Below are 17,360 nucleotides of genomic sequence, written 5' to 3'. Positions count from 1 at the left end.
AATAATTAATAATAAATGTTTTTTGCCTATTTTTAAATACTTGATTCTGATTTCTGTGAATGCATCCCCAGGTCATAAGTATTTTCCCAATGATCATGATTAATAACAACAACAATAAGACTTAGGAGCTCACGTCCAATTGAAAGTCTTGTGCTCCTCAGTCACTTGGGTGCTTGGGAAAATCCCAACCAGAGTGAAAAACTTTTAGGCTGAAATTTGTTCACATAAGAGCTAGGTATTAACAATTACTCTTATTGTTGTTGTTGTTAATAATGATCATTGGGAAAATACTTATGTGTGTTATTGGTGAGGGAATAGTCAACTACATTTAAGTAGGAAAATTGCTTTTCTGCAGACAAGCACTTCCATGCTTCGGTCCTTCATTGAACCACTATCTGTGTTTCTTGTTTGTATGCTGTACAGTTAGTCAGAACAGTATCAGAAAACAAAACCGGGCAGAGTGTTACTTATTTGTGAGGAGCCCACTGGTACCTACCCCATCAAGTCAACCTTGTTTAGGCAAAGTGTTGCACTCCACCTGTTTCAAGGAGCCTTTGATGGGGCATTCTGCTGTCTTGTTGCCTTGGTTCACTGTACACATGAATTCATAGACACAGATTAGAGGACTGTTTCAAAGTGTGGATCTTCTGTTTCAAAGGCTATACAGATTGCCTTCTAAGGGGGGAGGGACTAGTGTTGTCACAGACTGCATGAGCTGTTCTGCAAAGCCAGTCGCGTTTTCAACCTCGTCGCCTTTACAAGACTAAAGATCAGAGAGACATTCAGCTTGGCAAGCAGCTGGACATGTCAGCTGCAATGGGTGCCATGGGCAGTAAAACGCCACCACCCAGGGCTGGAGACTGAACATCTGTGGCTGTACAGTGCACTGCCATTCAGGCTCTAAATGGCAGGGCGGAGATTTGTGTGTGTGTGTTCTCTCCTTATCAAAGAATGCTCTTGTAATGTGCTTGTGGCTGGGTAAGAGACAGAATCGGTGAATGCAGTTTCGGTTTTTCAACTGCATGTCTTCCAGCGAGTGATTCATCAGCTGCTGTTACAGAAAAGTATGTTGGGAAGCTTGCAGCTGCGGGCTCGGGCTGCAGTTTCTGTGTCCGTTGCTAGGGATCCTGCATTAAATATCCTAATTCTCTGCACTCAAAACTAGGAAAAATTGACATTCTGACTTCCCATAAGGAATGGAATACGTGATTCACAGCCCTTCTTCTGCAACATTAATCAGGCCCTGTTTACATGGAGAGAAGCCAGAAGGGCTAGAGCCAAAGAGGTATGTTCAGAAAGCCAAATGGTGATGTCATTTGGGGCAAAACAGCAACGGCGAGTCACTTAACTGGCTTAGATGGTTTGTAGCCCTCAGTGGGAGCAAATCCCAGGGAAGAGATGGAGAAGCACTAGGGTTTTTTTGGCTTTGCTGTCGAGTTACAGGGGTTTACTGTGGTTTGTTTATCAAACAGCATAACAGAACCATCAGCTGGAACCCAGAGTGTTTAAAGTTAAAGCTAGGCAGCCCATCCGTGTGCTATTGCTAGGAAAGTGGTGGGGGAGGGAGTTTGCGCTTGGGACGCAAATCACAACAGTTTGTATTTAAACGGTGTTAAATCATGTTGGGGTTTTTAATGACAGACCCCACCTCTGTCTATAGCTGTTATTAGTTATGGTATGGTAGGACAGAGAGGCTCCAATCATGGTAGGTGCTATACAAACACATAGTAAGAAAGATCCCTGCCCCACGGGGTTTACAGTCTAAATAGACAATGGGTTCTTATTCCCATTCTACAGAAGGGGAACTGAGGTACACAGGGATAAAGCGACGTGCCTAAGTCAAACAGAACATACTCTCCTGAGTGCTAATGCAGTGTTTTAATCACAAGGCCATCTACTAGTGCAGGGGTCCTCAATCTTTTTCTTTCTGAGCCCCACCCAACATACTCAGGGTGAAGCAGAGGGGTCTTGGGGTTCCTGGCTTCAGCCACCGTGTGTGTGGGGGAGGGGGAGAGGGGTGGGGAGGGCTCAGGGTTTTAGTCCTACAAGGCTTTGGAATTCAGCCACTGGGTGGATGGTGGGTGGTCAGGGCTTCAGCTGCAGAGTAGGGGGGTGGGCCCAAGGTCTGGGTGAGGGAGGGGGCTCAAGGCTTCTGCCCCCCGGGGGCACCAGGGCTCCAAGCTTTAGATCCGTGGGGGATGCCAGGATTCGGGGATGTGGGCTTTAGCCCTGCAGGGAGTGATGAGGCGCAGGGGTCTGCGCGGCTCTGCTCCTGGCTTCAGCCCTGTGGGGGGTGCTGGGGTTTGGCGCGCGGGGGCTCGGGGCATGGGGCTTGCGGGATGTCATGGCCCCTTGAAACCAGTTTGCAGCCCCCCCCCCAGCAGGGTGCAGACCCCTGGTTGAAAACTGCTGTACTAGTGTTCAAAGGCAAATCATCTCCCCTTTATATAAATATTCTCTTTTAACCAGCAGCATCTCAAATCACTTTCCAAATGTAACAAGGGAGTTTTACAAACTGTATCTGGGACTCTGCCCACTGCTGAAATGCAGCCAACTCTGGGGCTGAACATGGCAGATGTTTAACAAAGCACTGCAACACTGCACAAGAGCAGGAGGAATTTAGGTGGGCAGAAAGGAACGTATCCAGTGGGGTTTTAGTCTGGACACCAGGACATTCCTACCTTTGCAAAAATCCCGAAGGAGAGTAAGACATCCACCTCTCATTGAGGTGAGCCCCTAACTCCATCTCCCATTGACTTTCAGCAGAAGATGGCCTCCTAACTCTCTCAGGACAGTTGAGAATCAGAGGGTGCTAACCTTGATTCTGCTTTTAATTGGAATGACAGCACCTCGAGTGGCAGCCCCCCCACACACCGTGTTGTGCCATTGGTTCTACACTGGCAGAGGGGAGAGTACCACTCCTTGAGTCATGAACACTGTCACCTGCGGGTGGCAGTACCTTGGAGATCGCTCCTAATTGACTTTAAAGTGAGTCCTGCCCCTTGAGATGAAGGCAGGGCCGACGAGAGGCGGGGGAAGCCGGTACAAATTACCGGCGCCCGGCGGTCCGAAACGGGGCCCAGGGACTGGCTTCCCCAGCTTCGTCGGCCCTGTTTAGCTGGTCTGCCCTTGCTGGGGGGCCTGAAAATTTTTTTTCACCAGGGCCCGAACCCGCTCTCGGTGGCCCTGGCTGAAGGCAGCAAGAAGATGGGGAATTGGAGAAAAATAACAACTATGACGGCACTGTATATTTGCTGAATGAGAAATGTGTTTTACCAGGAACTAACTTGAGAACCATAATGGTCTCGCTAAGCCGTGGCAGATTAATTTTGATTTGGAAAAGTAAAGGGCTGGTGGTAGTGATCCCCTCTGGCTAACCCAGACCTGCTCTCTAGTTTCTTGGTCTAGTCAGGGCTGCAGAGTCAGTGCAGTTGGCACCTGGTGACGTAGGGGGTGGCATGCTTTGCATTACTCAGCAGCTGATTATAGTTTGCTAGTGCTGGGCTTTGAAAGACCCGTGAGCTCCTCTTCAGATAGAAGGATGCTGAGGTGAGGTTTCATTGGGGGTGGAACGTGGGGGGGGGGGAATAAGGGAAAGAGGGAAAAGAATTAGAGATTGTGCAGCTGCAAAGTAAATGTCTCAGGGAGGGAGAGAAAATTCGATCTAGTACTTACAGCAGGGAACTGAGAGTCAGGACACTTGGGTTTTATTCCCAGCTCTGCCACTGTGTGACTTTGGCTTCATTATTTACCTTCCCTGGGCCTCAGTTTTCCAGTATGTTCATGGATGCAATAATACCCTGGACAATGTGAGGTTAATGAATAGGAGTAAAGCACTTTGAGATCTTGGATGAAGGGCACTAAGCCCAAAATGCCATTACTGCTCGGGATTCCCCCGCTCTGGTGTAAATCAGCAACGCTTCTATTTTACTTTTGCGGAACTACTGCAGCTGAAGATCTGGCTTCACTATTTTCTACTCTTGTCAACGCGCCGCACATTCGACGTCAGCAACATTGACTCACTCGTTACCGACGTTTAATAAGTTTGTTGAGGAAGTTCCTGTTCTTGTCTTTTGTTATAGTCATTGTTGTTATTAATACAAACAATAATTCAAAGAATTTGCAGCCCGCACTGGAGGAATAGAGAACCTTCCTGCTTCGACACAGCTCCGAAGGGGATTGTTTACTTAGCTTGACTGTCCTTTTATTGTTACTAAGGGGAAATGATGGTGGTGTTTGTATAAGAAGGAGATTTTAAATTATCCCACAGGATCTCCTCAAAGGGATAGGAGGACGGCATGTGTGTTTTAAATTAAATCTCCTTAAGAGTTGCTTTTCACCCTATTAATGAGGCCCTTTGGTATTGATGGAGATGTCAGAATGCAAGTGCAGGGCGGGGGGGTATCTGTCTGGCTCAGGTGAGGAATACTCTCACCTCTGAGCCAGATGGTCATCAGCTGAAGCCTACCCCTGGATTTAGGCTCATATTCAATTGCTTAATCTGCTAAAGGCCGACCGGGGGATGGGAGCCACCAGACTGCCAATGACAAAGCCTGGATGTCTCTTTCTAAAAGATATGCTCTAGCCCAACCAGAAGTTATAGCCCTGATGCAGAAATTGCCGGACAGAATTCTATGGCTTGCATTATGTGGCAGGTCAAACTAGATGACCATAATGGTCCCTCTAGGCTTAATAGTTATAAATCTCTGAACCGGAGGCTGTTCCACTTGACAGTTTTTCATCCTCGTTATGGAAAAGATTTAAAAAAAAAATTGGTGGGCCTCCATCACAAGTGATCCATGAGGAAAAAAATACTGGTCCCACTAAAATCAACAAGATTTTGTCATTTAGCACCAATGGGAACTGTCTGTTAGTGACTCTTAATGTTTGGGAGAGCTGGGTGGATACTACAAAAAGTACCTGTGCTCATTCATGAGAATTAAAGCAGTGAATTCAGTTCAATGGTATTTGTAATCCTTCCTTTCCCCCCAGTGTTCACAGACATTCAGGCAGGTGTTGATGTCTTCACACAATTATTATTATTAATAATAATTATTTACATTACTGTAGCACCTAGAGACCCCAGCTGAGAGCAGAGTCCCCATTGTGTCAGGCTCTGTACCGACACAAAGTAAGAAACAGACCCTGCCCTGCAGAATTTCCAGTCTAAAGAGACAAAACAGAGATTAAGGGACTTGCCCAATATCACACAGGAAGTCTGTAGCAGGATATGAACGTAGAGTTCCTGAGTCACTAAACCACACCATCCTTTGGAGAAGTGATGATTTGAAGTGATTAATATCTGGGGTAAATGTTTGCTGGAAATGGCTTTAATATGCATGTTTGCATTCAGATATGGACATCCCTGCCCCAGTGCCCCTGTCTGCAAGTGTACATGTATTTGTGCCTGAAGCTACTGTACCATATTTACAGGCATCCACTTAGGGAGGAAAAACAACTACTTTGGTGAATGAATAGTGAATGAATACTCACTGTAGATGGTTCTAGTGTGATCCATAGGCTAAGATTTATTCACATAAAATGTTCAAAAAGAAGACGAAGAAGCAGAAGCAGAAGATGGTCAGGGACAATAGGAGAACAGAAGAGGGGCAGAATTCTTAAGATTAATTGTTCATTGCAAATAGACTGGCCAACTCTAATAATTGGCCTGAAAGCATATTGCACCTCCCCATTAGGGCTCCATCCTGCCACGGCCAATGTTCCTCTCTCTTCACATCGTCTCCATGGCTGCAGGAGATGGGACAGGCTGTGGGAAAGGAAACATTTAATCATCCATGATCTTTTACAGAATGAGGGTGCTTCAGAGGCATTTAGTCAATGCCACTGGACAGTAACAATTATGCTGATGCACTAAAGCAGTAGAGAAATAGTACGGAGGTAAAAGCTCACTCACCATCCATTAGGATCAATTTGGAGTCATAGCAGCACTTCTGAGAAACCTGGATTCTTTCAGTTCGTGTCTGCACAAGTTAACAGTCTACGGCAAAAGAACTGCTATCACCTCGTAAAATTCCAGCTCTAACCCTCAAACAACATCAAGTCCATGTGTATTCCCTATAGCCGCTCCACAAATCCGTGGAGTTCATAGTCTCCTGAAGTCTGAGGCACATGGAGATATAAGTCTCACAGAATCATCATCTTAATCTCATAGAATCATCATCTCCAAATTATCTCGGAATAACCCTACAGTTTTAAAGATATGTCAGAAAGGCCAGATTCACTCCTATTTTATGCCAGTTTTGTCCCAGAGAGTTGCCTCATGAAGGATCAAAGCCAGCTAGAAGAAACCAGGAAATAACACCATGGACATTCCATGGGGACAGGACATTGACAGTTCAAGAAAGATGCAGACTTGCAAACTCTTGGTCATGCTCTGAAGGCAAACACTGTTGTTGAACCAACTGAACCTTTCTTGGCACCATACTTGACACAAACCAGACTCCAGCTCCTAGATACCAATAAGAGTTCCACTTCAGTATCGAGGTGGCCTGCACTCCACCTTCATCCTAAAAAGAATGTTGCCACAAGAGACAAAATGTGCTCAAGCAACTGCTAATCCTGAGTGGAGCATCCCATGCCTCAATGATCTGATGAATATAATCACAGCATCTTCGTGGATGAATATAATCACACCTTAATGACCTTCACTGGGCTAATGAAATGTAGAGAACACAAGGGAGATGAGCTGGGCCAAAACTAGGCCAACCACATCATTCAGTGAGGTCTCAGTAACGGGTATGAGATCAGGGGCGATCATGGATGGTGATGACCTTTTTGCCAACTGATCTCCCCCAAAACAATAATTCCAGGGAAGAGTCCTTGTTCATCTGGGCTTCATTGCTGCAGCTTGCTTAGGTCGACCTGCTGAGCTAAATCACAGCAAAGGGGAATCCTGACCAATTGTTTTTTTTGGTTGCTGTCAGTGGCCCCCTACCCCCCTACTGTCCTGTTCTCCCATTATCAGGATAGACCCCCCTATCTTTCCTCCCTCCTCAAGGCATCATTGCACATGGATAACTGCCAGCACCTCACGTGCATCCTCTCAGCCACATCCAAGTGGAACCCATTAAAGGGACAGATGATCTGTCACAGATCTCCCAGGGCTGCAACCTTCTCTAGCCCCCTCCAAGGATGAACATAAGATCTCTCCATTCATGGGAAAATGGAACCCTCCCTGATGCCCTCTCCACACACAACTTCATGCTAACTCTGCTATATCACCCTCCCTGAACCAGCCATTTCCAAGACAAGGGACAAACAGACTGGATCTCACCCAAAAGACACCTTGGCTGATGGAGCTGGGGGTTGCAAAAGGTGCACTGGGGCTGCTAAGAGATGTAGTTACCCAACCTAACCTCATGTGGTGATGGCAGAGTCAGAGTAGACAAATGGATGAAAGTCCTGCCCCCCTCAGCATCTTCACACAACATCTGTTGGCCTGAGAGAGAGCATCACTGGTAGTCATGTCCCCTTGAAACATCCTGACCAGTTCTTCTGCCTCTTTGGTGCTACACCCTGCAAATACTCATAGAGTGTGAGCCTATGCAGACCCGATCTAAGCAAGCAAATGGTAGTTGGTGGCTTTTATTGAGTGAACTTTTAGGATTTAATGGGTATCAGACATTCTCTTGGAAGTTGATTTTACAATATTATATGAGAATTACTACAATTTATCTTGGACCATCTGCCATGTAGACACATGAAATTACAATTGCTATCAAGTTTTCAAAGAAAAAACAAATACTTGAAAAGGTTTCTTTTTTTGTTTTTTTTTGTATTTTTTTTAAATACATCGTTCTCTAGTCAAATGGCTCTGTCTTTCTTGTCAAATATGGTTTATTCACTTTTTGGTTAATGGTCCAATTATTTTCTTTTTGGGAAAGCCAATATAATTGTTTCCCCAATGTTTCTGTCAACATTACATCTTCCATTTCTGTACAGAGTTGGATTTCATAACATATTAAATGACAGCAGGTCAAATCCTGAGGTTTTTACTCCCACTTAGAATTGGCTGAATGGCACTAGCACAGTCTTAGATCCAGATGTTCATCAGTACTGGCACCCAACGCCCCTTGAATTCACCTAACTCCCATTGAAATCAAGCGGAGTTAGGTGCCTAAACACCTTTGAGGATCTGTGGCTTGCTCATGGAGTAAACTACTACTAAACATGGGTGAGGGTGGCAGAAACTTTCTCATTCTTAACCGTTCATGAGTTTTCAGACAGTGTCCCATTTAGTCATGCAAATGTTTGCAAATCCCAGAAGTTTACTAAGTGGATACTCAGTTGGAAAATGTATGAAGGAAATGTCCATTTGTCATGCTGTTTAAAAAAAGATTCAGTCGCTTAGTGACAGGTGTGTGTGATTGCAGCTTGGGCAGGTGCACCCCAACTAGCTTTATTCTAGCTAGCACCGCTAAAAACAACAGTGAAAATGTATCATCCCAGACCCCTGCATGGCCCAGCAATGTTGGTACAGATGCAGGGTTCCTGGTGGGCTTGTACAGCCTGTGCTGCCATGTATGTCTTCACTGCTATTTCTTGCTGCACTAGCTAGACTAAAGCCAGTGTGACTGGGTATGCCTACATGCTGCGGTCACACGTCCGAATGCAGTACCGACATACCCCTAGAGCGGAAGCAATGCCACCGGCCATAGGTGACCATTCACACGCTGCCAATAAAAAACAGTGAACAGTCAAAGTGAACAGTTTGCAAACAAGCCCCATAGGCTGCAAATCGTTAACACTTATGAATACGAGATAGGATGGGTCAGATCAGGATTGGCTTGGGAACGATTTGCAAAGAGAGAGAGAGAAAAAAAGCCCAAACTCATTGTGTAAATTGTTTGTAACAATATTGCAACAGGCTGGGCTCAGTCCTTAATCAGCTGAAACTACAGCAGCCTCACACGCATGTTGAACATGAGAGGTGACAGAATAGAAACTTGCACCGCACTCGCCCTCAGGACAGGGGGCAATTGCCCAGTACAGACCTCTGGGATCTCCAGATATTGCCCTTCTATGGCCCTGATTCACAGAGATGCACTTCTACCCACTTATACTCTTCCTGGAATCAGTGGGAGTTGCATGTGCTTAGCTCTTTTTAGGATGATTATTATTTGCATTATAACAGCAGCTAGACACCCCAACTGAGATCAGGCCCCCGTGGCGCTAGGTGCTGTACATACACATAGTCAGAGCCAGTTCCTGACCCAAAGAGCTTACAAGCTAAATGGATGAGCAATGCGGGACGGGAAGAGAACACACCCATAGCTTCATTTTGTAAGTGGGGAACTGAAACAAAAGTCATGAAAGTCGATGGAGCTAGGAACTGGACCCAGATCTTCTGAGTTCTACCCCACGCCTTCAACCATAAGACCACCCGTTTTGGCCATTTGGTTGAGGATTAGACTCTATATGAAGCTCTAACACCAGTGGGGGATGGGGGTGAGGAATCCTTGCCACCTAGTTAAAAAAGTATCTTTTGAAAAAAGCTGTTATTTTTTCTTCGTGTTAGAAAAGATTTCCCAAACTCCACATGTATTGTTATGTCTCTCGGACGCATTACATCACACGAGCCTTCTGAAAGGTGTCCAAATCCTGCATTAAAGCCCTTGTGGGAAAAGTAGAAAAAATAAATGGTTTATGTTAAATGGGATTTGGAAAATGATATGAAATGTATTGCCTCGATGCTGTGAAAATGTAACCTGCTAATGGATGCTTCAGTTGTGAGTTAAGGGTTATGCTACCTCATTAAACTCCATTCTGAAGCTGGACAAACTCACATAGACACCCTTCCTTCCCCGCAGCTAGTCTGCCAGGGGAGAATGGTACACCATATGTTAGCTGCATAATATGTTGTTAAAAGTGTAATGGGAGGATGTGGCTTTACACTGATTTTCAGTGGATTTTGTCCCAGGCATATTTCAGATAGGGGCATGGATAGCTACATAAGAATTCTTTTCTATATTGATTGTCATTCCACCCTCATCACCATAGTTTCTGATAGTGTCATGTGCAGTTCATTCTCTCTCTCATCCTCGCCCCAGGGAGAGAATTGTGTGCGCAGTGGAGTGTTTTGTTATGGTAGGGTTTTTATCTGGGTTGGTTTGTTTGTGTTTTAAATACGCACACTGCTCTGTATTTAGGTCAGAGAAGACAAGTCAAAGAAACGTACCTTGCACTTGGAGTGGTCCTTAGTTCTCAGGGAAGTTCATTCCAGCCCCCAAGAAAGCTCCAATTCCTGCCCAGACGAGCTTTACCCTTATGGTAGAAAGTTGCATTGTGTCTGAGGGGTGGAGTTGTCAATCACGGTCTTCATCCCAGGCAGCTTAGATGATCTTTTAGATATTGTAGGCCAAGGCCACAGAGGATACATCTCCACAGCAAAAAAGAAAAAAACAAAAGAAAAACTCTGGTAGCGAGTTGCAGAGCCTGGGTCTACAGAAACCCACCCTTCTCCCCAGGCTTCATAGCCTGAAATCCAATCTGAGCTGGAACGTCTACATGGCTGCTTTCAGCACCATAGTGTGAGCCTGAGTCTGAGACTTCCTGTGTTGGGTTTTTTTTGGCTGTATAGACTTGAAGATAAGGATTGTGACCTTGAAATCGATCTGATATTCCCCTGGAAGCCAGAGGAATGGCGGACTGGTCTGCTAAGGAGACACACTGCAGCATTCTGCACAATAACACACCATGTACCTTTCCAGGGTAATCTACCAAAAGATGAATCTTCCACCAGTGGGGAAAGTGAACTGCTTGCATTAGCAGGGGTTGAATATTAGAATTGTCCTGCCACAAACTACCACTGTGGATGTTTCTGATGCTTGAAAAGTTACTGCATCTTCAACAAAACTTGCAGCGACAACCCATCCTCTTAAAAAGGGTGTGAGGAGAAGGATGGACATGTGACAAAGCACTCCTGGGAGTCAGCAGATCTGTTTGTTTTTTTTCCTTGCCAGCATAGATGTTGTGTGGGTAACTCACTTAATCTCTCTATACCCAGGGCTGCATGGATCAAAATCTGAAATGGAGGCTCTCCACCCTTCCAAAAGAATTACCACAGGGGTGAAAGAGACCCAGGGAGTGTTGGAGAGCGAGCCTGCCCCACACTCATCCCACAACAGTGGCTTCTGTCCTGTGGGGCTGGGCCCAGCTCCCTGTCTGGGCGAATCGGCACAGAGGATTGCATCACCACTCAAGTTTGGCCCGTCCACCACTCACTCAAATTCCATGGGTTTGGGGGATCTCTCAAACAGGGGCTTCATGGGGTCTCCCCAAATTGGCACTGTCTATGCCTCAGTTTCCCCATCAGTGACAGTGGGGTAGTGATACCCAACTACTACACAGAGGTGGTGTGAGTGTTCATTTCGTCATGTTTGCTTCCTGCATACAGAGATCCTCAGATAGCAGGTGGAAATTATAATTTTATTTCTGGCTTGCACTCTTGCAGTCTCATAAAAATCCTTTGTTAATTGGTTCCATGGTTCCTTTATTGCTAGTTACTGATAAAAAAAGAAAACACAGACCAGAAATACAGCCATAATCTTGGAACACACGCGTCCTGTAATGCAATTCAATATAAAGGGAAAGACACATCAGCAACTAAGACATACATGGTACCATGTAAATAAACCTGCATAAAAAGAATTTCAACATGACAAAAACACAAGGGTAACTCATTCTTTCCTGGATTACACCTATGCAAAACCAATGACTCTGGGCATTACAAATGAATCTGTTATCTTCTGAGCAGGTACCAGATAAAGATGATATGGAAGAAAGCTCCGTATCTCTTCTAGTAACTTTCTGCAACCTGACAATAGCCAATCCACATAAAATTATAAGACTTTCAATCCTGGATCCACATAAGATTATAAAACTTTCAATCCTGGATTAGATTTCTACATTTACAGATAAAGAACACATGACAACAAGACCAGAAATAAGAAGTTGCCAGTTTTCCCCTTAGTTATCTCTAGCAAATATTCCAGTTTTCAAAAATGTTTGTTTTGCTGTACAAAAACAATCCAATAAAAGCACCCAGTATGGTCTTCTCCTTTTATTCTAGCGTTACGCCTGTGTAACTCCATTGACATCAGTGGACTTACTCCTGATTTACACCATGGCTAGTGAGAAGAGAATTGGGCAGGCTTGTTTGCCTTGTGAGATTAAACCTACACAGATTTGTCGAGAGATGCAAGGTTGCAGGCCAGTTGAGCATGGAAGGAAAGTCAGGATTTTTAATATTGTACATGAACATGTTTGATCTGGATATAATGCTGGGAACCTTGTGGGATTTGCATCACTTACTTTATTAAGGCAGGGTAGAAATACCACAAGATTCACTTTTCCCCTGGTATTTTGGTATTTCCTTTCTTTGGCCAGGACTAGAAATGGAAGTGTAGAGATGTGCAAAAACAATAGCAAAAATTAAGTTTCATACCTCAAAAAAACAAAAACAAAACCAAAAAACCAGTTTGGGTTAGATATGAACTTTTGACAAAGGTTCAGGATGTTTTTTCATTGAGACATACATGTTCCCTCTTGCCTGCTGAAACCTCTGGACAACATTTTTGGGAAGGAGGGTGTTTGCTGTGTTGTGGGAAGAGTAACTGCTTTATGTTGGACGTGCAATTGAATTTACAACAAAGACGACCCATACCATCATATTTTAACTGGTGTACGTGTTTGTCATTCCTAGAACTGACTGCTACACCCTGTTCTCTTCCGACTTCCTTGCGTCTCAGCTCTCTGCCCAAAACACTGCTACTAAAATTCCTCACCTGCTGCTCGGACCACAACAGCGTCTTCTTCAAATCCCTTCACTGGCTTCTTCTCGTTTTTCATATAGTTCAAGGTCCTCCACATCAGCTTCAAGGCTCCCACCAACCCTGCTTGTGGTGATATCTATCTCTCATTCCCTATGTGGCCCTGAATCCTCTCCCGTTTGTGTTCTACTCCATATGCCAGTCCCTCCACTTGGATTTGCTGAATATTATTCTTCTGCACTGAAGGCTCGAGCTAAAGCCTACTGAAGTCAGTGGAAAATCCCACTGACTTCAGTGGGCTTTGGATCGGGTCCAGGAGACTTCCTTCTTCCAACCCCCTCTTTAATGCTCCCCACCCTCATTTACACCCCACTTGTTGATGCTAATCTACTTTACATTGCTTTCTGCTTCCAATTTTGCATCTGGTCATTTATAATTTGTATTGCATTTGCTTAGGCCAGGCTGTGAACTCCTCAGGGAGAAGATAATATAATGCTCACAATTAGGCCTCAGCTGGAGTATTGTGTCCAGTTCTGGGTGCCACATTTCAGGAAAGATGTGGACAAATTGGAGAAAGTCCAGAGAAGAACAAAAAAATGATTAAAGGTCTAGAAAACATGACCTATGAGGGAAGATTGAAAAAAATTGGGTTTGTTTAGTCTGGAGAAGAGAAGACTGAGAGGGGACATGATACCAGTTTTCAAGTATACAAAAGGTTGTTACAAGGAGGAGGGAGAAAAATTGTTTTCTTTAACCTCTGAGGATAGGACAAGAAACAATGGGCTTAAATTGGAGCAAGGGCAATTTAGGTTGGACATTAGGAAAAACTGCCTAATTCTCAGGGTGGTTAAGCCCTGGAATAAATTGCCTAGGGAGGTTTTGGAATCTCCATCATTGAGCGTTTTTAAGGGCAGGTTGGACAAACACCTGTCAGGGATGGTCTAGATAATACTTAGTCCAGCTATGAGTGCAGGGGACTGGACTAGATGACCTCTTGAGATCCCTTCCAGTCCTATGAGTCTATGATTTTTTGATCTATGCTACAAAGCTGAAAAAATCCCACACTCTTTAATATCCAAGGAACATGATCCATGTTGGCAGGTTGTTGTGTGGCAGAACCTGAAAAGGATTGGAGGTTTGGGTGAGGCCTCAGAAACCTGGAGGCTTATCCAAAATGCCTGAACCTCCTGGGTCTGCCAGTAGGGCTGGAAATGTCTGGTGTCTCCTATTTCCACTGAGGCCGGAGATGCTGAGAGAACAACCTCTGTTCTCAGAACCTTCATGCTCCAGTTCCTAGATGGAACCTGAGTGAAGGAAAACCCCAATAAGCCCCTCAAGCTTCTCCTTCTCTCCCCCATCCCTGGGAACAACCTTCCGCCCAATTAATTCCTCTTAGCTGCCACTTCTTTCCTATGTCTCTGAAATCCACAGCTCCACCCCATTCCATCCCCTCACCTCCTGCTGCTCTCCATGGCTTTCAGAACCATGACTCCACCCTCCCCAGTTGCTGCTGCGCCTCTCCCAGACTCCAAGAACCATGGCTCCAACCCACTCCATCCCTCTCAGCTTACGCTGCTCTCCCACGCCCTCAAGAACCCCGGCAGCAAGCCAATTATCCTTTCTCCACCTGCAGCTTCTTTCCCACACCCCAGAGAGTGATGGCATGAGCCCAAACATCCCCTCCCATCTGTGGCTTCTCTCCCAGGTGCCGGAGGACCATGGCTCCAGCCCAATCATCCCCTCCCAGCTACTGCTTCTCTCCCAAGCCCTCCAGCACCATGATTGCACCTCAGTTGTCCTCTTGCTCATCTTCCAGGCTCCTGAGAAACAAGGCTCCAACATAATCACTACACCCCCCTACTCTGACATTATTTCCCAGCCCAATCTCCCTTCCAAATGCCCCTTTCCTCTTGGCTCCTGGGGAAAAAACCTCTCTAAACCCAGCTTCCCTCTCAGGTAGTGCTTCTTTCTTGGCCCCCAAGAACTGCTTCATGAATTCTTGTGTAACGTGCGTGCCTGCTCCTTTGTATTGTATGCATGAGTGCTGGTTTGCGGTGCATGCCTGTGTGTTTCCATTATTCTGGATGGGTCGCTTGTGGGCACGGGCGGCTCTAGGCATTTTGCCGCCCCAAGCACGGCAGGCAGGCTGCCTTCGGTGGCATGGCTGCGGAGGGTCCGCTGGTCCCAAGGCATGCCTGCAGGAGGTCTGCCGAAGTCGCGGGACCAGCGGACCCTCTGCAGGCAAGCCGCCGAAGGCAGCCTGCCTGCCGCCCTCACGGCGACAGGTAGAGCACCCCCAGTGGCTTGCCACCCCAAGCACGCGCTTGCTGTGCTGGTGCCTGGAGCCGCCCCTGCTTGTGGGATGAATTCTTTGGGTGTTTAAATAATACATTATTGAGATGCCCCCTTTTTTTCTTAAAAGACAAGGACTTTGGAGGCCATGAAGAAATGATGTAATTATACTTAATTTTAGTATAGCTGGTATTTTTAACACTTAGATGAGGGGCTGTGAGCCAGGACTTTTGGGTTCTACTCCTGATTGCCTCATGGTGTGACATAGGGCGAGTGGTGTCACCTTTCTGTGACTCAGTTAACTGCTCTGTAAACCAGGGGCAGTGGAACTGGGGGGACAAGGGGACTAGTGGAAATATTGGGGGGGCCCCACATGTGTATGGGGAAGGGGACAGAGGAGAGAGCGGGACCCAGAGGGGCCGAAGCAGCTGCTGCAGAGCCCAGGATTGGGCTGAGGAGCAGGCAGGAGGACCTGGAGGTGCTGGAATGGGCTGGGAATAGTTGGGGACTCCTGTGAGCCTCCTTCCTAGCCTGGAGCCAGCTGTGCTGCCCCCCCCCACTATTGCTGAGTATCTGTATTTCCCTTCACTTCTCCCACTTACAGGAAGCTCCCCTCCCCACTGTTACTTACTTTCCTCACAGAAACGCTGGGGAGGTTGAATTTCAAAATGGTTGGAGAGCCTTGATAGGCAGGTTCTGCATACTACATGGTTCATTATTGGGCCTGTCAACCTTGGCCGATGCCCCTTTAAGGGCAAAGAATATGGTGAGGGTACTCAGCCTAGGGTGTCATACAAGTATGTGATGGGGGTGTCACTACCCCCTTCCCATATTGCTAAATGGAAAGGAGTCCTGGTTAGCTAGGAGGAGGGATTCAGGGGGGTTATGGTATAAAAAAGGAGTCCGTGGTACTAGAAAAGTCTGAGAGCCACTGGAAAGCAGGAACATCTTGTGAGGATGTGTCTTTGTATGCTGCATCCCAAAACTAAGAGCATTCCTTGGATTTACCTCCCAGTATGTATTTGTGGGACACTGGGTGGGGTACATCAGTTCTGTGAAGCAATACAAGGAATCCCCTTTCTTACATGTATGGCTGGTGGCTTTTACTCACATGCACAGGGTCAGACTGATCACCAGTGTTGGGGCTAGGAAGGAATCTTCCCCCAGGTCAGATAGTTGGAGACCATGGGAGGTTTTCACCTTCCGCTGCAGTAAGGGGCATGGGTCACCTGCTAGGATCATCGGGGCATCTCACCTAATCATCTCTGCTGGCACCTCAGGCATTGGTGGCACGCCGTCTCTCCTGTCCTCTGCCTGTGGCACATGACAGCTTAGTTTCCTGAGGACTGCAGTGCTTTGGTTTAACTAAAGGCATTGGGCTTGACATAGGGGTATCGGGGTGAGATTTAATGGCCTTCAATTTACAGGGGGTCGGACTAGATGAACTAACGGTCCCTTCTGGCCTTGAGCTCCCTGTAACTCTGAAAGATGTCTCACTTGCAGAGTTTATCCCAGAGCTGTTTCCTGGATTGCTGTTCAGAACACTTTGAAGAACGATGCTGCTTTACACTAGCGGAGAAGCCGGCCCGGTTGTGCAGTTTAGAAGCTAAATGTGTGAAACTTCTTGCTCTGCTGTTTTAATTTAACTGCAATGTGTTTACAAGATCAACGAAAAGAAAATTGTTGTTCGTTGTTCAATATATCCCTCGCTCGACCTGTCGAAGTCAGTTACGTGCCGTGTGAAACACACTTGCAAGACACATATTTCACAGTGGGAACTTTCGATGAAGACGCTGCTGCTACTAACGTCATCCCATCATCTGCAAAATCTCTGGTTGCTGCTAATCCGTGCACCATTTTATTTCTGGGCACCCTCCTAGTAATATCACTAAGGGTATGTCGACACTGCAATCCTGGGGTGAGATCGCGGCTTGTGTAGACGTGCCTGAGCTAACTTTAATCTAGTAAATTTGGGTATTGGAGCAGTAAAGCTGCAGCAGCCTGGGCTCCCGTACGGGTTAGCTGCTTGAGTGATTACCCAGGGCTTCACTGCTCCAGTACCCAAACTATGTAGATCAAAGCTAGCGCAGGCACATCTAAACAAGCCGCAATCACAGAGTGTAGAGATACTCTTCATGTACCTGCTTTTGGCATCAGCCAAGCTGGCCGTTTAGGGTGTGTCAACACTGCAATAAAAATCCTGGGGCACTGAATCTCAGAGTCCCGGTGGTCAGCTGATTCAGGCTTATGGGGCTCGGGCTAAAAAGAGCAATGCAG

The sequence above is a fragment of the Mauremys reevesii genome, linkage group 1 (assembly GCF_016161935.1).
Source record: "Mauremys reevesii isolate NIE-2019 linkage group 1, ASM1616193v1, whole genome shotgun sequence".
Lineage (NCBI taxonomy): Eukaryota > Metazoa > Chordata > Testudines > Geoemydidae > Mauremys > Mauremys reevesii.
The sequence above is the reverse complement of the archived record's forward strand: the minus strand, read 5'-3'. Positions refer to the sequence as shown.